Source organism: Leptodactylus fuscus, chromosome 1 (genome assembly GCF_031893055.1).
Source record: "Leptodactylus fuscus isolate aLepFus1 chromosome 1, aLepFus1.hap2, whole genome shotgun sequence".
In the NCBI taxonomy this organism is placed as follows: Eukaryota; Metazoa; Chordata; class Amphibia; order Anura; family Leptodactylidae; genus Leptodactylus; species Leptodactylus fuscus.
The window spans coordinates 261,209,965-261,228,436 of NC_134265.1; positions in this window are offsets into that span (position 1 = coordinate 261,209,965).

Below are 18,472 nucleotides of genomic sequence, written 5' to 3' on the forward strand. Positions count from 1 at the left end.
GCACCTTGAGACACAAAGGGGTTTTTTTGTGTTGTCTATTTCAGCAAAGAACACTACAAGTGTCATAGCCCTACATACAATCAGCGTCACTTTAACCATAGGGCCAACGGAGCATTTGCCATAAAACACCTATGTGATCCATTCACACTTTTTTTTTTTTTTTTTTTTTGTAGCTTTCTGTGGTAACTGGGACATCTATAGGAGCCCCAGTGATGGAAAAAAATAAATCTCGACCAGTGACAACAGTAACTGGCAGATCTGATCTGGGTTTGCCAAGTACTCTCAGCGATTTTTAAGGGCTATGTACTCTGGAAATGAGAAGTTATAAATTGGAAATCTAGGCTGGAAATGAGCAGATAGCCATTTCTCCAGGTAGCCGCGTACCTGACCTGTCCCTGCTAGATTGTAGGGGTAGGATTTCTACCTGAATTTACAATGACATATGTTTAAGGTGATAGACCAAGTCCTTATCAGATTAGCAGCAATTGGAGTGTTTTTACAAGTTTTGGGTGGAAATCTCTTTAAATCTACAGCAACCAGAGCAATAGATGAATTGCTGTTAGATCTACATACAGTTTATTTAAAATGATCTTATTTCTGCAGTTTTAGATCACAGTATGCTCTGGTTATTCTTTTGGTATAAAGTAATGTAAAATATGTCTATATATTTAATTTGTTGCTCTATGATGTAAAACTGCTTAGGGAAACTTTGCTGCTGCACACAGTCCCTGAGTTCACCCCCCAGAGAATGGATGTAGCGTGATAAAACACTACGCCTGATCACAGAGCGACTGTACTGCAGTGCCGCTGTTTGTCAGGATGAATTTGATGGAATGTTCAACTATAATATTGAATCTTTCCATTTTGAGGTTTCCTAATTCCAGTCACTTTTCTGTATCAGAGCATTCCGTTCCCCTCTCAGCATTATTTGCCTTTTTCGGGCAGAAAGCGAGTGGAAACCACGCAATCCACATTATAGTCTATGGACTCTGCGGGTTTCTGTGGGTAACCGCATTAGATGTGAACCTAGTCTGAGCAAAATTTGCCTACATTCACATGACATTTATTTTCTGCCCTAGATGACCAGGGATGCTGCTATTACCTCATTCATTCCCTGCTCTGTACCTTCAAAGTTGCAAAGAGGCATTTCCTTCACTGCCTTAAATCCCCAGGAATTCAAACATTGAAAGATATTAATGAAGACTGGCATATTGTATGCCAGTCTTCATATTCCAAGCTCTAAAGCTGCCTCATTCATGGTGAGTCTCCCATGTAGCTTTCATTGATCCTTTGGGCCAGTATACTGGTATAAGTTATATTACATGTAGTACAACTCGCACACCACTTAATTTCAAGAAAGTGATGTGGAAGGTGCAAAAACCAAGGTTTGCTGCTTTTACGCCAGCTATGTGGCTTGAATTAATAATGAATAACCCCCATTAACTGTTTGTCTGCCCTAGAGCACTATAACATTTAACATCATTATGTGCCTGAGACCAAGGACACTGCCTAACCCCTTCTCTGTCCTGGACATTCAGTGTTGCAAACATTAACAACTTTACTGCAGTGGATGTTTAGGGATGGTGTCATTAATAGAGATGAGCGAGTACTGTTCGGATCAGCTGATCCGAACAGCACGCTCCATAGAAATGAATGGATGCACCTGGTACTTCCGCTTTGACGGCAGCCGGCCGCTTAACCCCCCGCGTGCCGGCTACGTCCATTCATTTCTATGCGAGCGTGCTGTTCGGATTGGCTGATCCGAACAGTACTCACTCATCTCTACTCATTAACTCTTTCTCTGCTCCATGGGTGCTGATATTACATTGCTCCCGATCACTGGGGATGTTAATCTCATCTATGCCCTAGACTGCAGCAATGTTACTAAACTCCAATGTTAGCTACTTATTGCTAATCGTTTTGGTGCCATAAACCATTATTTGCTAGTGTTTTGAATTCTGTTTTCCTATTATTCCTAAAAAATATTGTGCCATTAACTGAGCAATCCAAACAGTATAGCAGACTTGCGTATCATTGACATGTTGCATTGTATTATGCATTGTATTCTTATATTACACATTTTTGTGCTGTTTTGACTAACAGAACGGACTTGATCCTGTAATATGCTGCCATTTATAAGGTACAACATACTTAGGTTATATTATATGCCATGATTTTCTGTAGTAGGGAAAACCCCTTCAAAGCCTATAAAATGGAATTTGCTGTATAATAATAGATTAATAAAGCACAACCCATGCTGTAGGGAATAGAATAAGTATGTACCCATTCTCCATATCACCATGACAGCACAACCCAATTCGGCCAAGACAGGAGCTGCTATTTTTAGTTCAATAAAAGTAATTAAGGATTCCTATTTATTGCCTGGCTTCCATCAGGAACAAGCTGCAGCTGCTTCTTTTGTGTGTAGAAAGGAACAATCTGCATTCCTCCTTTGCCTGCTAGTCAGCTGTGGTCACTATCGCCGAGCATGCAGCGGCTCATCACTTTATTTGTACTGACAGATATTCATGTATAATCGGGCTTGACACCTGGCTGATAATTTGCTGTTCTGCCAAGTAACATTCAGATTCTGGATGCCACAATGCATTGGTTTTGCTGGAACATAATAGGATATGAATATCTGGAGAGCTCCCCATATTTCTGTATTGTCTGCACTCCATATAAATAGTATAGTAACATAAATATTGCTATAATTCCCTGTATGCGTAAGTCACAGCCTTACTACATAAAGCTAATGAGGTATAGACCGATGCCTAATACAATCCCTCATGTGCTTCTATAGAGGCTCAGGGGCTAAATATATCATTCTGTGTATTACGAAGCAGTGATACTTCTATCTAAGCTGACTGGAAGTACTAGCGTTCTGTGTCCACATATACCTCAAGTACAGTAGACTGGAGATTTGTACATGCTGGGCACTGCTTACAATGTTAGGAAGCCCAAGCGTATTCAAGAGAGCAATATTATAGATGTTTGTGCGTTATCAGATACTGCTAACCTATTCTTAGAATACTAGGTCATCAAATGGGGAAAACCGGGAGATTCACTCCTCAGCAGGCTCTGACGTCAGTACTCAAATAGAGAAAGGGGCTGGAGAAACCGTTCCAATGTCTGTATAGTGTCCTGGCCAGATTACAGAACTCCGCTTCCATTCAAGCTGCTCTGGCCACTACACAGAGGACGGAGTTCTGCTTTCAGTCTGATGTTTGTTAGTCCTGGTGCTGACAGGTTTTCCAAAAATAGATGAGTGAAAGTGCAAAAATTGCCAGTGAAAGTTTACTAAGCATTGGGCTTTACCCAGGGGTGTACCTATAGGGAATGTAGCAGTCACTACCAGACCTTGTACCCTGTGTCCTGAATTATGACTGAAGGAAATGAAGGTTCATTGAAGTATGCACAGTCGTGAACCTTAGAACGTGCCCAGTCCAGGGTGAAAGCACAGGGATAGCATCAGACTCTGGTCATGACAAGATATCCCTTGTATTTCAGAGCACAGTTTATCCGTTGACTTAAATCATTCCTTAACCTTAACAATAAATAACAGAAATGCTTGTTCACATTACTTTAGACATTTCTAAGCTAAATTTAAGGAAATATAATTTTAACTCTATATATTTCATAATATAACTAGACAACAGACAAAGATTCAAGGAGTTTGTATGTTCTCTCTGTGTTTGGCTGGGTTTTGTATATAGACGCAACATTTGCTATCAGCCACTATTGTGTAACAGAGTCTGGTTCTATACAGTCCTTAAAGAGAAGCTTTCACATACCTGATGCTATTAAATACCACTAGAAAGCTGACAGTGTGTGCTTGGGTGCCAGTGATATAGATTAGTATCGGCATTGATCTCTCTCCACTGTCAGAAGGGCGGGCCTTACAATCTAGTATTATCGCTGAGCTGTGAGGAAGGCCTCCATGACCGTACTTTTCCATAGTCAAGAGTAATGTCAGGTGGCGTTATTCACAGCCCAGCAACGACACAGCAGTAAGGCCCACCCAGCTTACGAGCAGTAAGGCCCACCCTTCTAACAGTGAATGGATATTGGTGCCTAAACTAATGTCAGCGATATCTCCGATACACGGGAGCATATTGGCAGGGTTGACAATGTTCAGAATATAGCGCACTGTCAGCTTTCTAGTGATATATAATACCCCTGGTGTTAGAGGACTCTTTAAACCTTTCACTGTCAAATTTTGTATCTCCAGTAGCCAGAGCAATTTTCACAGTTTTGACATGTCTGAATAAAACACATATTTCTAAATTAAATATTTGTCTAAGACCCCCATACCAATATATTTTCTGAAAGCAGAGAGCCAGGGGAATATAGCTTGAACAGTTCTATCTTGCAATGCTACATTATACTTGTATACATTTGAGTTTAAAGTTTTTTTTTTCTAAAAAAAAAAAAATCCAAAATTCCAAATTTCTGACCTAAACTCTACCACATGCAGGGATATACTGACATAATTTCTTTAGTATACTAAAGTGTAAGGCAGGGGTGGGCAATTAATTTTCCCATGGGGCCACATGAGAAATTGTAACGGTTCTAGAGGGCCACGTGCGTCGCGGCAAATTTAGCCCCTCCCACTTCTCCGCTGGCTCCGCCCATTCTCAATCATTCTTCCATGTGCCCCACAAAGTAAAATCCTCCTACAGTCACCCTAACATTATACCCCCCCCCCCACATTATAACGTTTCCCTCCAAATGTCCCACAGTATTAAGTCCCTCTCATGTTCCCCTCCAGCTACCCCCCATGGTTTAATATCCTCCTCCAGCTGCCCCAGTTTAATGTCACCCTCCATTTGCCCCTTAGTTTAATGTCCCCCCTACATGTGCATTAAGTTTAACTGCCCCCCTACGTCTGCCCCCAGTTCCCCCCTCTTGCTCACACATGCTGTCTCTTCTCTCTTTATCATCCAGCAGCGTTCATTGCCAGTAGCTTGCAGAAAGCACACAGTCCCGTGTGGCTCCGCCCACTAACGAGTCATAGCCTATCCTGGTGATAGGTTGTGATGACATCATCACAGGTCCTTGAAAATCCTTCCACTAGCTATGCAGGCCGGTCAGAAGCAGTCAGAGGGCCGGATGTGGCCCGCGGGCCGCACGTTGCCCAGGTCTGATCTAAGGTGTCTTTAATTCAACAATACTACATATATGTGACTAAACTCCCTTTAAGACCCTAAAAAAGTGCACCTCAAAATCTTGATTTTGGCCTTAAATGTGAAAAAAAATAGTAGCATGAATAAAACATCCCATATACATTAGAATCAATGACTAAACCCATAAACCTATATATTTCCAAACAGCAGACATCCCGACGATCATAAAAATACCATCTAGCTTATTATACTCTCAGCCACCTTCATGCAACTTTTTATCAAACATTGATTTTTTTGCAAAAATTACACAAAAGTTCAGCTTTGAGACTAAATGTCTGAGACAGTTTGAACTATATTCATCTAATACTTCCTAAAACTAAAAGGCCAAGGTGTTAGGAGTTTATACATACCACATGTGTATACACCCGGACACTATTTATGTTCTCAAAACTGCAAAAATAACAAACACCCAAAATTTTGTCTTCAAATTTGAAAGTAGTAGTGACATGGATAAAACATGCCAAACACACCAGAAACAATGACTAAACTGCCAAAAACTATATATTTCCAAACAGCAGACACCCTGGCGATCATAAAAATACCATCTAGCTTATTATACTCGCAGCCACCTTCATGCAACTTTTTATCAAACATTGATTTTTTTGCAAAAATTACACAAAAGTTCAGGTTTGAGACTAAATCTCTGAGACAGTTTGAAATATATATACAGAAAACTGTCAAAGCTGAGTTCTTTGTGCACTAAGCAATACTAACTTTTAACAGTATATAATTGCTTAAATTTAAAGATGAGGAAAATGTTTGTTCTCATACCATGTTAGCCAGTGGGTAGGAAATGTTAAAAAAAAAAAATCTTGAGAGTCTTCAGTAGTTGATACCTTTTTAATGGCTAACTAATAATGATGACAGATTACAGTGTTTCGGAACTCTAGGCTCCTTTCTCAAGTAAATTTAAAAACATTTAAAAAGTAAATTTAAAAACCATTTCTGAAGGAAAAATTGCGATGCTGCTTGCAATTTTCATCTCACTGTAAAGCTTTATGTGAATGCTCCCCCCTCCCCTTTTACTGTCGCGGAGCAGTACCGCCGACTTTTTTAGTTGACAGCTGTGATCAGCGACCCCCTGGTCAGCTGATTGCTAGCTTATTTTAAAGGGTAGCTCTCGGCTTTCATATAAGCTGAAAATGGCAGCAGATCACTTTGCCATTTTAAAGTCAAGATCCTTAGCTTTAAAATGACACCAAAACTATCGAGATAACCCAATTTTTGACAGAGTTATGGGCTTCAGTAGCAAGAACGTAGTAGCTTCCTGTTTGCATACACACATAGGAGATAATAGCAGGGACGAGTGCGGCTGGGAACTTCCTGTGCTGGTTGGAAGATCATTAGCATATGAATAAAAACGGACTTATTCAGAAACCACTGAGGCAATTTACATAATAAAGTTAGGTGTGGAATAGCCTTTCTAAGGGCTATGCAAGGATGTGATTAATTAAAAATGACTTTTCCCAGTGATAGAGCCCCTTTAAATATTAGATATAGGGATCTGTCTATCACCTTGTTTAAAGGGGATATGCAGATTCTAACACTGATAGCCTATCCTTAGGATAAGCCATTAAAGGGGCTCTATCAGCAAAATTATGCTGATAGAGCCCCATGTATGCGTGAATAATCTTTAAAAAGGCTATTCAGGCACCGGTAATCTAATTTTAAACCCTCTGCCCGTTTTAAAATAAAACTATAAAAACATATATGTAAATGATACCTGAACGTGCACTCTGGGCGGTCGTGCACGATCTGACGTCATCTTCGGTCCCTCCTTCCTCTTCTTTCTTCTTCCAGCAATGTCCTCCTGTCCTGGCTCTTCTCCGCCTTCATCTTCTTTTCTTCCGGATATGAAGACATCCGCGAACGTTCTGCGCATGCTCGCGTAGTTCTAAGGCAACTTAGAACTACAACAAAAATGGCGGCAATGCATGCGCAACCCGCCGGAAAAATAGAAGATGAAGGCGGAGAAGATCCAGAAGTGTTGGCCCAGTAGATTCCCTCTCCACAATGCTATAATTTTTCTCTGGTGGAGTAAGCTTTTTACTCAGATAGGTGACTGGGTGCTCTTCACCACCCACCTTTGGGACAGCTCTGCGCCTAGCCCTACATCAGAGGCGTCAGTCTGTGCCACTAATTCTTTTGTGAAGTCAGGTGTTGCCAAAACCGTCTGTTTGCAGAGGACTGACTTCAACTCCTGGAATGCCCCCTCAGCCTCTTCACTCCACTTGATCATTACAAAACATGTTCCCTTAGTCAGGTCTGTCAGTGGCGCTGCAATAGTCACATAGTTTGGGATGAGTCTGCGATAATATTCGACAATTCCCAGAAAAACTTTCACTTGCTTTTAATTTAAGGGTCAGGGCCAATTGTGAATGGCCTCCACTTTAACCTGGGCTTTTATTACCCCTCTTCCTATTATGTACCCCAAATACCAGACTTCTTCAAAGGCCAAAGCACACTTCTTGGGGTTAGCAGTTAACCCGGCTGCCCGGAGGGAATCCAGTACAGCTTGGACTTTTGGTAAGTGACTTTCCCAATCAGGACCGAAAATGACTATTTTGTCAAAGTAGGCTGAAGCATACCTGCTGTTAACAACTGTTACATTATCACAAGTATTAGCAAGAGTGGGATCTCTCAATTGTGCAGTACCAGATGGGGCTTAAGGACTTTGTCCAGCAATCGCTGGAAGGTTGCAGGAGCACTGTGTAACTCAAAAGGCATAGTCACACTGCACATTTGTGGTTCAGTCACAGTTTCTGCTGAACAAGCGGGATGAGCAAAACCTGCCTGGAACTGCTGCAGTCCATGGGCTCAGTTGTCAGGGGACAGTAGGCAGCAACATGACCGAGTTCATGGCACCGCCAACACCTGAGGCAATACAGATCTCCATTTTGCGACCTGGGCTTAACAGTCTCAGTCCCAACTGCCTGCTCTCCCTCTGAACTTCTTCCCTTCAGAACCTCTCTGATCCCAACAGTAGTCGGTACAGTCTTACCCATCTTGTTAGTAGATCTGGGAAATGCCTGCAGTAGTTTCTCTGTGGCTCGTTATTGTTCCATCAAACACACCAGCTGGTCAGCCATTGTAGGTCCCGCTTGTCCAACCCAGCACTGAATTTTGGGTGGAAGTGATTTGGTGTACTTATTCAATACCGCTCTACCACCATCTGTGCTGGAGTGGCCTCCTCAGGCTGAAGCCATTTCTTTACCAGATACACCATATCATGCATCTGGGATCGGGGTGAGAGACTCTCAGAAAAGGTCCAGTGGTGCACTCTCCCAGCACATACATGCATGTTCACACCCAGACGTGCCAGGATCTCACCTCTGCAGTTCTCAGCTTCCTGTTCATAGGTTCATAGTAGGCCTTCTGAGAGAAAAGGTTCCAGTACATTGGCTCACATATAGAATAACTCACAGGCAATACTTTTTGATGTCGTATTATGCAAGGGAACTGCCTCAGGATAGCAAGTAGCGTAATATAAGACAACCAGAATATATTGGTGACCTCTAGATGACTTGACTATTGGACCAACCAAGTTCATAGCAATCCGTTCAAAAGGTATTACAATTGTGGGCAGGGGAACCAAGGGACTACGGAAATGTGGGGCTGGGGCATGTACCTGACACGTAGGACAGGGCGCACAGTAGTCCTTCCCTTCCCTGTACATGCCTGGCCAATAAAATCTTTGGAGAATCCTCTCCTGTGTTTTCTCCGCCCCTAGGTGTCCCCCAAGCACATGATTATGGGCCATATCAAGTACCACACAGCGGTATGGTTTCAGTTTGAGAAGCTGCTCCACAATTTCCCCATTACTTTTTGCAACCCGATACAAGAGGTCATTATTCATAGCAAAATGTGGGAATTGGTGGTCAGCATCAGGTTACTGAGGCACATTGTTAACAACTGTCACATTATCACAAGCATTAGCAAGAGTGGGATCTCTCAATTGTGCAGTACCAAAATTATCCCGTGAGACTTCTAATTCAGGTATATTAGGCTCAGGGGCTGGGAAAAAGGCATCATCTTCCTCTCCAGCTAGGACCTGTAATGGAAAGGGGTCACTCTCCTCATACACTTTGGGTGTAGGCGGGGTTTCCACATTTGGTTTTGTGGTTTTACCTTTTCCCCACAAATCCCAGAACAAAGAGAAATCACGTCCCAAAATCACATTATGCATCAGCTTTTTTACAACACCCACTTCATAATAAACAGATCCTAATATAGTCTCTATTGTGACCTTGGAGATGTGGTAGTCCTTGACATCCCCTTGGGGATGCAACAAATACTCATACATTTGTCCGGGATAAAATCCCCAGCTATCAAGCTGGCATGCACCAGAGTGACCAGGCTACCAGAGTCCAACAAAGCCTGTACAGAATGGCCATTCACCACCACTTGGCAGACCAGAGGTCTCTAGTCCCGGTTCCGAAGCACAGACAGGTCTGGCAAATAATGATTGACGCCTACCAGCGTCACAGTCCATTGGCTCAGAGATGAATGGGCACTGGGTAGCAATATGTCCCCGCTCATGGCATCTCCAACACTGTACCAGCCCTGGTTTCTCCAGTAGAGAGTTCTTTCTTGGGCTGGTGGACTGCCTAGAAAACACATCTCGAGCTCTTTTCCTTCCACTCTCAAATAATAGAACAGTCTTACCAGGAGGTGCCCTCCACTGGGTGTTTCTGGGGGATGGTTGTGCTGTAGGGTCATCACAGAATTCCGCCTCAGTCGCCAGGTACCTCTGCAGAAGGCTGACGAGCTGGTTGGCATCTTTGGGGTCTCCATGTCCAACCCAGCACTGCAACGCAGGACGAAGAGCTCTGGTAAACCGGTCTAGGATCACCTTCTCCACCATCTTTGCAGGGGTACAGGTGTCTGATTCCAGCCACTTTTTCACCAGGTGAATCAGGTCGTACATCTGGGATCTGGCAGGCTTGTCCATCTGGTAGCTCCAGGTGTGTACCCGCTGGGCACGGACAGCAGTGGTTACCCCCAGCCGAGCAAGAATTTCCGCCTTTCACTTATCATAGTCCTGGACATCCTGCTGGCAGAGGTCATAATAGGCCTTCTGGGGTTCACCGGTCAGATAGGGAGCAATGACGTCTGCCCAGTCAGCAGCTGGCAGTTTATCCCGTTCGGCCACCCTCCCAAACACAGTCAGGAAGGCCTCTACGTCATCATCTGGGGTCATCTTTTGCAAAGCTCTTTGCACAGCCCATTTTTCATCTCTGTGCTCCACAGGTCTCTGTGGGCTAGTGACATCAGTCTCTTTAAGGAGCGCAATTTGCTCCATCAGCAAACAATTTGTTTCTTGTTGCTGCAGATTGGACTGCACGAGATGCTTCAGCAGCTCTTCCATAGTCCAGGTTTGTATAGCAGCAGCAGCCTTTACCCAGGACATGAAAAAAAAATTTTCTCCAGCAAGGAGTGGATGTGTCATTGCCCCTAGCAACTGCTGTATGCCCGCGTCCTCTACCAATTGTCAGTGTCTGGGCTTGCTAGGTGGGGTGGCATAGACACACAAGTCCAGATTCTTTAGTCCAAAACAAAAGTAGAGTTTTATTTTCACTCAAAAGGTAGTGCAGCAACAAAAGGAAACAATGCAAAAATAAATACCTGCCCGGCTAGGCTCTAACTAAACATAGCATAGGTTACCTCACCTAGAATAACAGAAATCAAAAGCCAGTTGAATCATTCAGGACACAGCTCCAAAAATATGACCTCTCAGTTGTCTCTCCAGCCAAGCTCTGCCCCCAGTCTGCTGCTGGAGCTGACTTCTTAAGTCTCCTTGATGAGCAGACTCTCTGCAGCTGAGTCACTGCCATAACATCCCCAAAGTGTGGACTGGAGGGGGGTGGAATGACAGATCTCACTACCAACCTACCTGCCATTCCTAAAAATCCAGCCCAGTAACCGGAACTCTCAAATAACCCTCAGCAGACAATAGTTATCTGCTGAGACACGTTCTTTCTGGAGTTTTCTCATCTCGCCCACCTGAGTAGTCTGGGTGAGACGTACACCCCCCTCCACTACCTGACCAGCCATCGGCTTACATCATATAAGCACACTGCACAACAAGACAACTGAGTGAGTTAGCTGTATATGCTAATACAAAAACAGACTAAACCTATACTGTTTGGGTCCTCTTCACACAGATTATACGCTGGCTGATTCTGAACGTGTAAGCGCATGTATGCCGGCTCCCATAGAAAGCAATGGGATCTGTTTTAAACACCGCTGATTCGGATCATTTACACGTTCAGAATTAGCCAGCATATACTCCGTGTGAAGGGGCCCTTTGCGATAAAAAAAATTTCACATTAAATGGGTTGTCCAGGAATTGACCCCCCCAAAAAAACAAAAAACACTCACAATCCTGTGGTCATGTACAGCACACACCAGAGCGCTGGGAACAGGTTTTTATGTTTTACCTTTCCCGACCTCCAATTACTGGATGGCCCCTCTAAATATTTTACTGACTACTAATATTTCCAGTGAACTCTTTGGAAGTTTGAGACAGATTGAAGGAGAAAGTTAAAGATTTGGTGCTCACAAACACTAGAGTGGTATATCATATGACATTCTGCTTACGTATAATATGTATTTATATCATAATGTAATATCAATATATTGTCAAGGTCTGGGGTTGCTAGGTGGGGTGGCATAGACACACAAGTCCAGTTTCTTTTAGTCCAAAGTTTATTTTCACTCAAAAAGGCAGTGCAGCAACAAAAGGAAACAATACAAAAATAAATACCTGCCCGGCTAGGCTCTAACTAAGCATAGAATAGGTTACCTCACCTAGAATAACAGAAATCCAAAAGCCAGTAGAATCATTCAGGACACAGCTCCCAAATATATGACCTCTCTGTCAACTCTCCAGCCAAGCTCTGCCAAAGTGTTGCTGCTGGAGCTGGCTTCTTAATCCTCCTAGACGAGGAGACTCTCTGAGTCGCTGCCGGAACATCCCCAAAGTGTGGACTGGACTAAAGGGGGGTGGTCCCACTACCAAACCTACCTGTCATTCCTAAAAATCCAGCCCAGTACTGAGCATTTACCAAAATGCTCAGCAGACAAAAGTTGTCTGCTGAGAACAATCTGGCGATTTCTCATCTCACCCACCTGAGTAGTCTGGGCGAGATGTACACCCCCTCCATTACCTAACCAGCCATCAGCTTACAATATATATAACAAACACAAGAACTAAATGTCACATGGTGGGCTAAGTAATTACTATAGCCCCATCCTATCAGAATAATTGACGTTTCTCCAAGAAAAGTTTACATTCCATACAGATTCATGAGTGTCTGTAAAAGGTCATTCGGAGACCCTAAATGAAAAATCAATAATTCGCTGATAGACGGTTTCTCTATATATTTTATGGATTAAATAATCAACAAATATATCATTAACAAAGACAATGAAAGCAAAGATTAATCTTCTAATCTGGAATTAACACAAAGATATGAACATAGTGTAAAAGACCAGCAAATGTGAGTTCCGTGTCTTGAGGACAGTGGCGGCTTTTGCTTTGTGTTTTTTTTTCACAGGTAACGGAAACATTAAGGCAGTAGTAGATTTATCACCCAATATGTGTTCCTTTTGCGTATATAGTGCCAACATATTGAGCAGTGCTTTACAGACATTGTCACTCATAATCTAAATTCCCTATCTTTTTGTCTTTGGAGTGTGGGAGGAAACCTAAAATTTCCTTATAATGTTTTGTAAATTTTAAAAATGACACATTTCTAAAGATATTCCTGCTAATAATATGGTTGGCAAAATTGAGCTACAGGGTTGGATTAACCAGTTTGTGACCCGGCCATTTTTCCACGACGGTTTTGGAGATCACATTGTGTCCGCTGTATTTTACTACAAAGTGGGCTTGGGATTTGCTAGAATGCCATCCACTTTGCTGTGACTGTAAAACGCCACGTTCTTTTACACAATGCGGGGCCCGGCCTTAAGAAGATAATTTGTTTAGTCTTGAGAAAAGGCCTTTAAGCGGGAATATGTTATTCCTGTATAAATATATAAATGGCCCATAAAAGTAAGCTGTTCCATGTAAAATCTCCTCAAAAGACAAGGGGGCATTCCTTCCATGTGCAGAAAATAAGGCTTAATTTCCAGATAAGGTTTATTTACTGTAAGGACTGTGAATCTGTGGAATAGCCTACCCCAAGAGATGGACACAACAGCAACAATTGACATTTTAAATGTGCTGGTATTGGAATAGATCTTTACAGAATCTACATGCCTATGGTTACTTACAGAGATGTGAGTAACATGAGACTGACCCCATTGAGAAGACTTTGGTTGTTAGGCCATCTATCTCTAGCTATCAGCATTTCTCACATGACTGTGCTATCAGGGCTCGTTCACATCTGCGTTGCCCTCTCCGTTGTGCAGGTTTCCGTTTCCTGCATAAAACAGAGGCAGGAGACGGAAACCTGCAGGACTCTTTCTCACCCATTCATTTGAATGGGTGAGAAAGCTGTCCCGCCGTGAGCGGCGGTGAGTGTTTTGCGCTCTCCGCCGCGAAACTGGATTTTTTAATCCGGACACAGAGTCGGACATGCAATACTCTGTGTCCGGATTAAAAAATCCAGTTTTGCGGCGGAGAGCATAAAACGCAGAAGACGGAAAGCACAGAACGGAGAGTAGAATGCAGGTGTGAACCTAGCGTCAGTAGACAGTCACACTATATCATACAAGATCTCAGCCTGCACTATTAAACACATTTCTGTACCTAAATGTATATATAACGTATCACATTCCTCTTTACTGGTTACCCCTGACAGTAATCAATTACATATATAAGTTTTCAGGTTCTTGCACGATGGAAATGTAGCAATGCAATGATGTATTAAAAAAGAAAGCTGCTTGTGATTAAAATGTGTAATCTGCTCACATCTCGCGGCTCCTCTGCTCGCAGCTCAGCAGAATTGAACTAGACGCTATACCACGTGGCCAATGATCCTAGGTTCATATTTAATACACATTATCATTTTCTTTGTTTATGTGTCTGGGAGCATACACCTACTGGGGAATGGAGGATGAATCACCACGCAGTGCCAAAAAGTTTGTAACCAATCCATCTATTCCACCTAAGGCACCTCATCAAAATGCAATCTACACAGAAGCAAAGTCATTTGGATCCTGTCCCAGCTTGACATCAGATGAATAATGAGAGATTCTGTCTTGCTTAAGATGCATTTTGTCAGCTGTCATATTAACGGTGGATACAACGTTGCTAGAAATTTTGTGCACGTTGCTGCTATGCTGAAAAACATCACACTTTTTATTTCAAAATTGTATGTATATTGCACTTTGTAAAGGGCAGTCAAATGTCACTCACTGTTACTGTGTTTGTAGCAAGCAGGCATTGAGGCATAACACTTGCATGTATGAAAAAACTTGTGAAACATGTTTAAAGGAGCACTCTGATGAAAACCATCTTTGTCATGATATACCTACAGTAATCCCCAATACACTGTCTACCAATAAGTATGTGAACACCTGTGGTACAGAATAGAATAACAACATTTCTTCATATTCAGTAGTTGGTAGAACCCAGCAGATGCTTCATTACAGATGGTATTGATCGACACAATACTCCCGGACGCCTGGTGAAACTCCTGGTGTATGTGAGCTATCAGTCGGGTGCGGTTTCTCTGACCAGCACTCGTCGGTTTCTATCTCCGAGTTTCGGGGGTCTGCTGACTCGGGGAACATTCTGACAATCACCGTTCACCTTCCACTTCGTAATCACATAGGCCACTGTCGATTTTGGGTAATTCATTTCCTTTGCTATGTCCCTAAAGGAGCGACCATTTCTATGGTACCTGACAATTACCCCTTTCTCAGAATCGGACAACTCTGCACTTCGTGGCATCTTGCATATGACTAATGCCAATGCACTAATGCCAATGCTGTTTCCTATTTAACGGGGGAAGGCGCGACGTAGATCACGACCGCAGATATCTTCATTTGTATGGGTGTCCAAATACGTATTGGTAGACGGTGTATATATAATTCAGTGAGTATTACCTTATTTAGTTATTCCCTTCTATCTGAAAATTCATGTGAGCCTATTCTTCAGTTATGCCTTGTGATCTCACAATGACCTGATAGGCTACATGAGCTAATGCTCAGTTACTAAAACCACAAGGAGGTGGGCACAACTTCTATAACAGCTACTGCTTCTTATTAGAGATCCTGTCACACCACGGGCATAACTTAAAGGGGTTGTCCCCCAAAATAAAGTCTGCAAGACCTTTATCCCGCTCAGGGGTGAACCTACCCCTTTCGCCGCCCGAGGCGAACTACAGAAAGCCGCCCCCCCCCCCGGGAGGAGGGGCTGAGCGAAGGGGCGTGGCCGAGTGAGGGGCGGGGCTTAGCGCCGTTCGCAGGCAGGGATCAGGCACGGAGATGACCTGCTCTCTGCCTGAGTGTGAGGGGAGGCTGTTGGAGCAGCGCTGCTCCAGTGGCCTCCCCAAACCACCGCTCAGTGCTAAGCCAGTCCAGGACAGCTTGTCCTGGACTGGCTTAGGTAACCAAAAATGCCGCCCTCCCTGAGGTCCTGACATAGCGCCGTCTGAAGCGCTCGCTTCAGGTCGCCTCATGGGAGGTGCGGCTCTGATCCCGCTCCACATTGAACCTGATTGCTTCTCCAGCTCTCCCATTGAAGTGACTGAATGTGAACCCTCAGCAATTCAACCTACATTCAGCCTGGCTATGATTAGGTTGAATGTGACAAAGATCCTGCAGATTCTACTTTGTAGGACAACCCCTTTAAGGCTCTTGTTTGTGTGTACTGTTTAAACCTCTAGAGCTGAAAAAACAGAACTTAAGTACCATTGGGACATGGGCCGGGATTCAGGGGGGGGGGGGAGACTGCATAGCTCCCAACTGTCCCGCAGTTGATGGGAAAGTCCCGCTTTTAAGCTCAGGTCCTACACAGCTCCCTGCATGTCCTGCTATGTCCCTGAGGTGTTTTACTTAACAATCTTTCCCCCCCGATCACCCCAGATAAAAGGCTGTGGTGATCAGGAGGAGAGCTTTACTATTGCACAAGGACCTTGTGTGACATCACACGGTCACATGACTAGGTGGGCATGTCAGTGTCCCATGCAGTCAAGAGATGTGTGCTCTAAAGGTACTGAGGGGGAGAGGGGAGACATGAAAATGGGGGCAGAGATGGAGGGGAGGACATGAAACTGGGGGCAAAGATGAGTGGGAGCTTGAAACTGGGGGCAGAGATGAGTGGGAGCATGAATCTGTGGGGAGAGATGAGGAGGGCATGAAACTGTGGGCAGATGGAGGGGTAGATGAAACTGGGGGCAGATGGAGGGGTAGATGAAACTGGGGGCAGATGAAAGGGGATATGAAACTGGGGGTGAAATGTAGGGGGGTGATGAAACTGGGGGCAGAGATGGAGGAGGGACATGAAAATGGGGGTAGATGAAGGAGGGCACTTATACTGGGGGGACATTAAACTGGGGAAAACTGGAGAGGAGCATTAAACCATGGGAGTAGCTGAAGGGGGACCTGTCTGCCTCTAGTTACCCCCAGTTTAATGTCACCCTCCAGCTACCCCTACGGTTTAATGATTGCTTCTAGCTTCCCAAGTTTAATGTCACCTTCTAGTTGCCCCCAGTTTCATGTCCCGCTCCAGCTGCCATTAATTTATTGAACCCTCCAACTACCCCTACTGTTAATGTCCCCCTCCAGCTGCCGCAGTTTCATGTCCCCCAAGTTAAACTGGGGCACCAGGAGAGGGACTTAATACTGTGGGGCAGTTGGAAGGGAACATTATAATATGGGACATATAATGTACAGGTGACTGTAGGAGGATTATACTGTGTGGGGCACATGAAAAATGAATGAGAATGGGCGGGGCCAAGATAAGTGGGTGGGGCTAAATTTGCTGCGACACGCGCTATGCACATTTTGTCCCTCTTCTGTTCTTCAAAAGCTGGGAGGTATGAAACTGGGCAATTGCCCAGAGCCTCCCCTAACTTCTTCCCCTCCTCCTCACAAGCAGTGACACATCCACCTTAGCGAAGTATTTGCTTACAGTATGTGTCTTATATACTGTGTGAGTAATGTATGTTTGCAGACAGGTATGTGTGCGTGTTGTGGGGGAGGTATGCTCAGCGCTAGCAGCAGCGGAACCAGTCAGACATACCTCCCAACCGTCCCGATTTCCGCGGGACATTCACGATTTCGGTGACGTGTCCCACGGTCCTGGTTGGAGGGAGGTATGTCCTGATTTCAACTCAGATCTGCGTCCTCCAGACGCATATCTGAGTTGAATACATACACGGCTAAAGCAAGGAACTGTCACAGCTCAGCTCCTTGCTTTGCCACTGCACTCCGGCTACTGGCTGTGCAGACACGATGTGATGACGTCACATCGCGCCTACAACTGTGTTATTGAGACTGCAGAGAGAGCGGCGGGGGAGCGAGGAAAAGGTAAGTGTAAGTGTTTTTTGTGTGTACACAGTGAGCTGGAACATGAAACTGCGGGGCAGATGAAAGAGGGTACGGCATGACAATGGGGGCAGATGAAGGAGAGGATGGCATGACACTGGGGGCAGATAAAGGAGAGGACGACATGACACTGGGGGCAGATGAAGGAGAGGACGGCATGACACTGGGGGCAGATGAAGGAGGGGACGGCATGACACTGGGGGCAGATGTGGGGACATGAATCTGGGGACAGATGTGGAGACATGAATCTGGGGGCAGAGATGTGGGGACATGAATCTGGGGGCAGAGATGGGGGGACATGAATCTGGGGGCAGAGATGGGGGGACATGAATCTGGGGACACAGATGGGGGGACATGAATCAGGGGGGCAGAGATGTGGGACATGAATCTGGGGGCAGAGATGGGGGGACATGAATCTGGGGGCAGAGATGGGGGGACATGAATCTGGGGGCAGAGATGGGGGGACATGAATCTGGGGGCAGAGATGGGGGGACATGAATCAGGGGGCAGAGATGTGGGACATGAATCTGGGGGCAGAGATGGGGGGACATGAATCAGGGGGCAGAGATGGAGGGGACATGAATCTGGGGGCAGAGATGGGGGGACATGAATCTGGGGGAAGAGATGGGGGGACATGAATCTGGGGGCAGAGATGGGGGGACATGAATCTGGGGGCAGAGATGGGGGGACATAAATCTGGGGGTAGAGATGGGGGGGCATTAATCTGGGGGCAGAGATGGGGGGATGTGAATCTGGGGACAGAGATGGGGGGGGGCATTAAT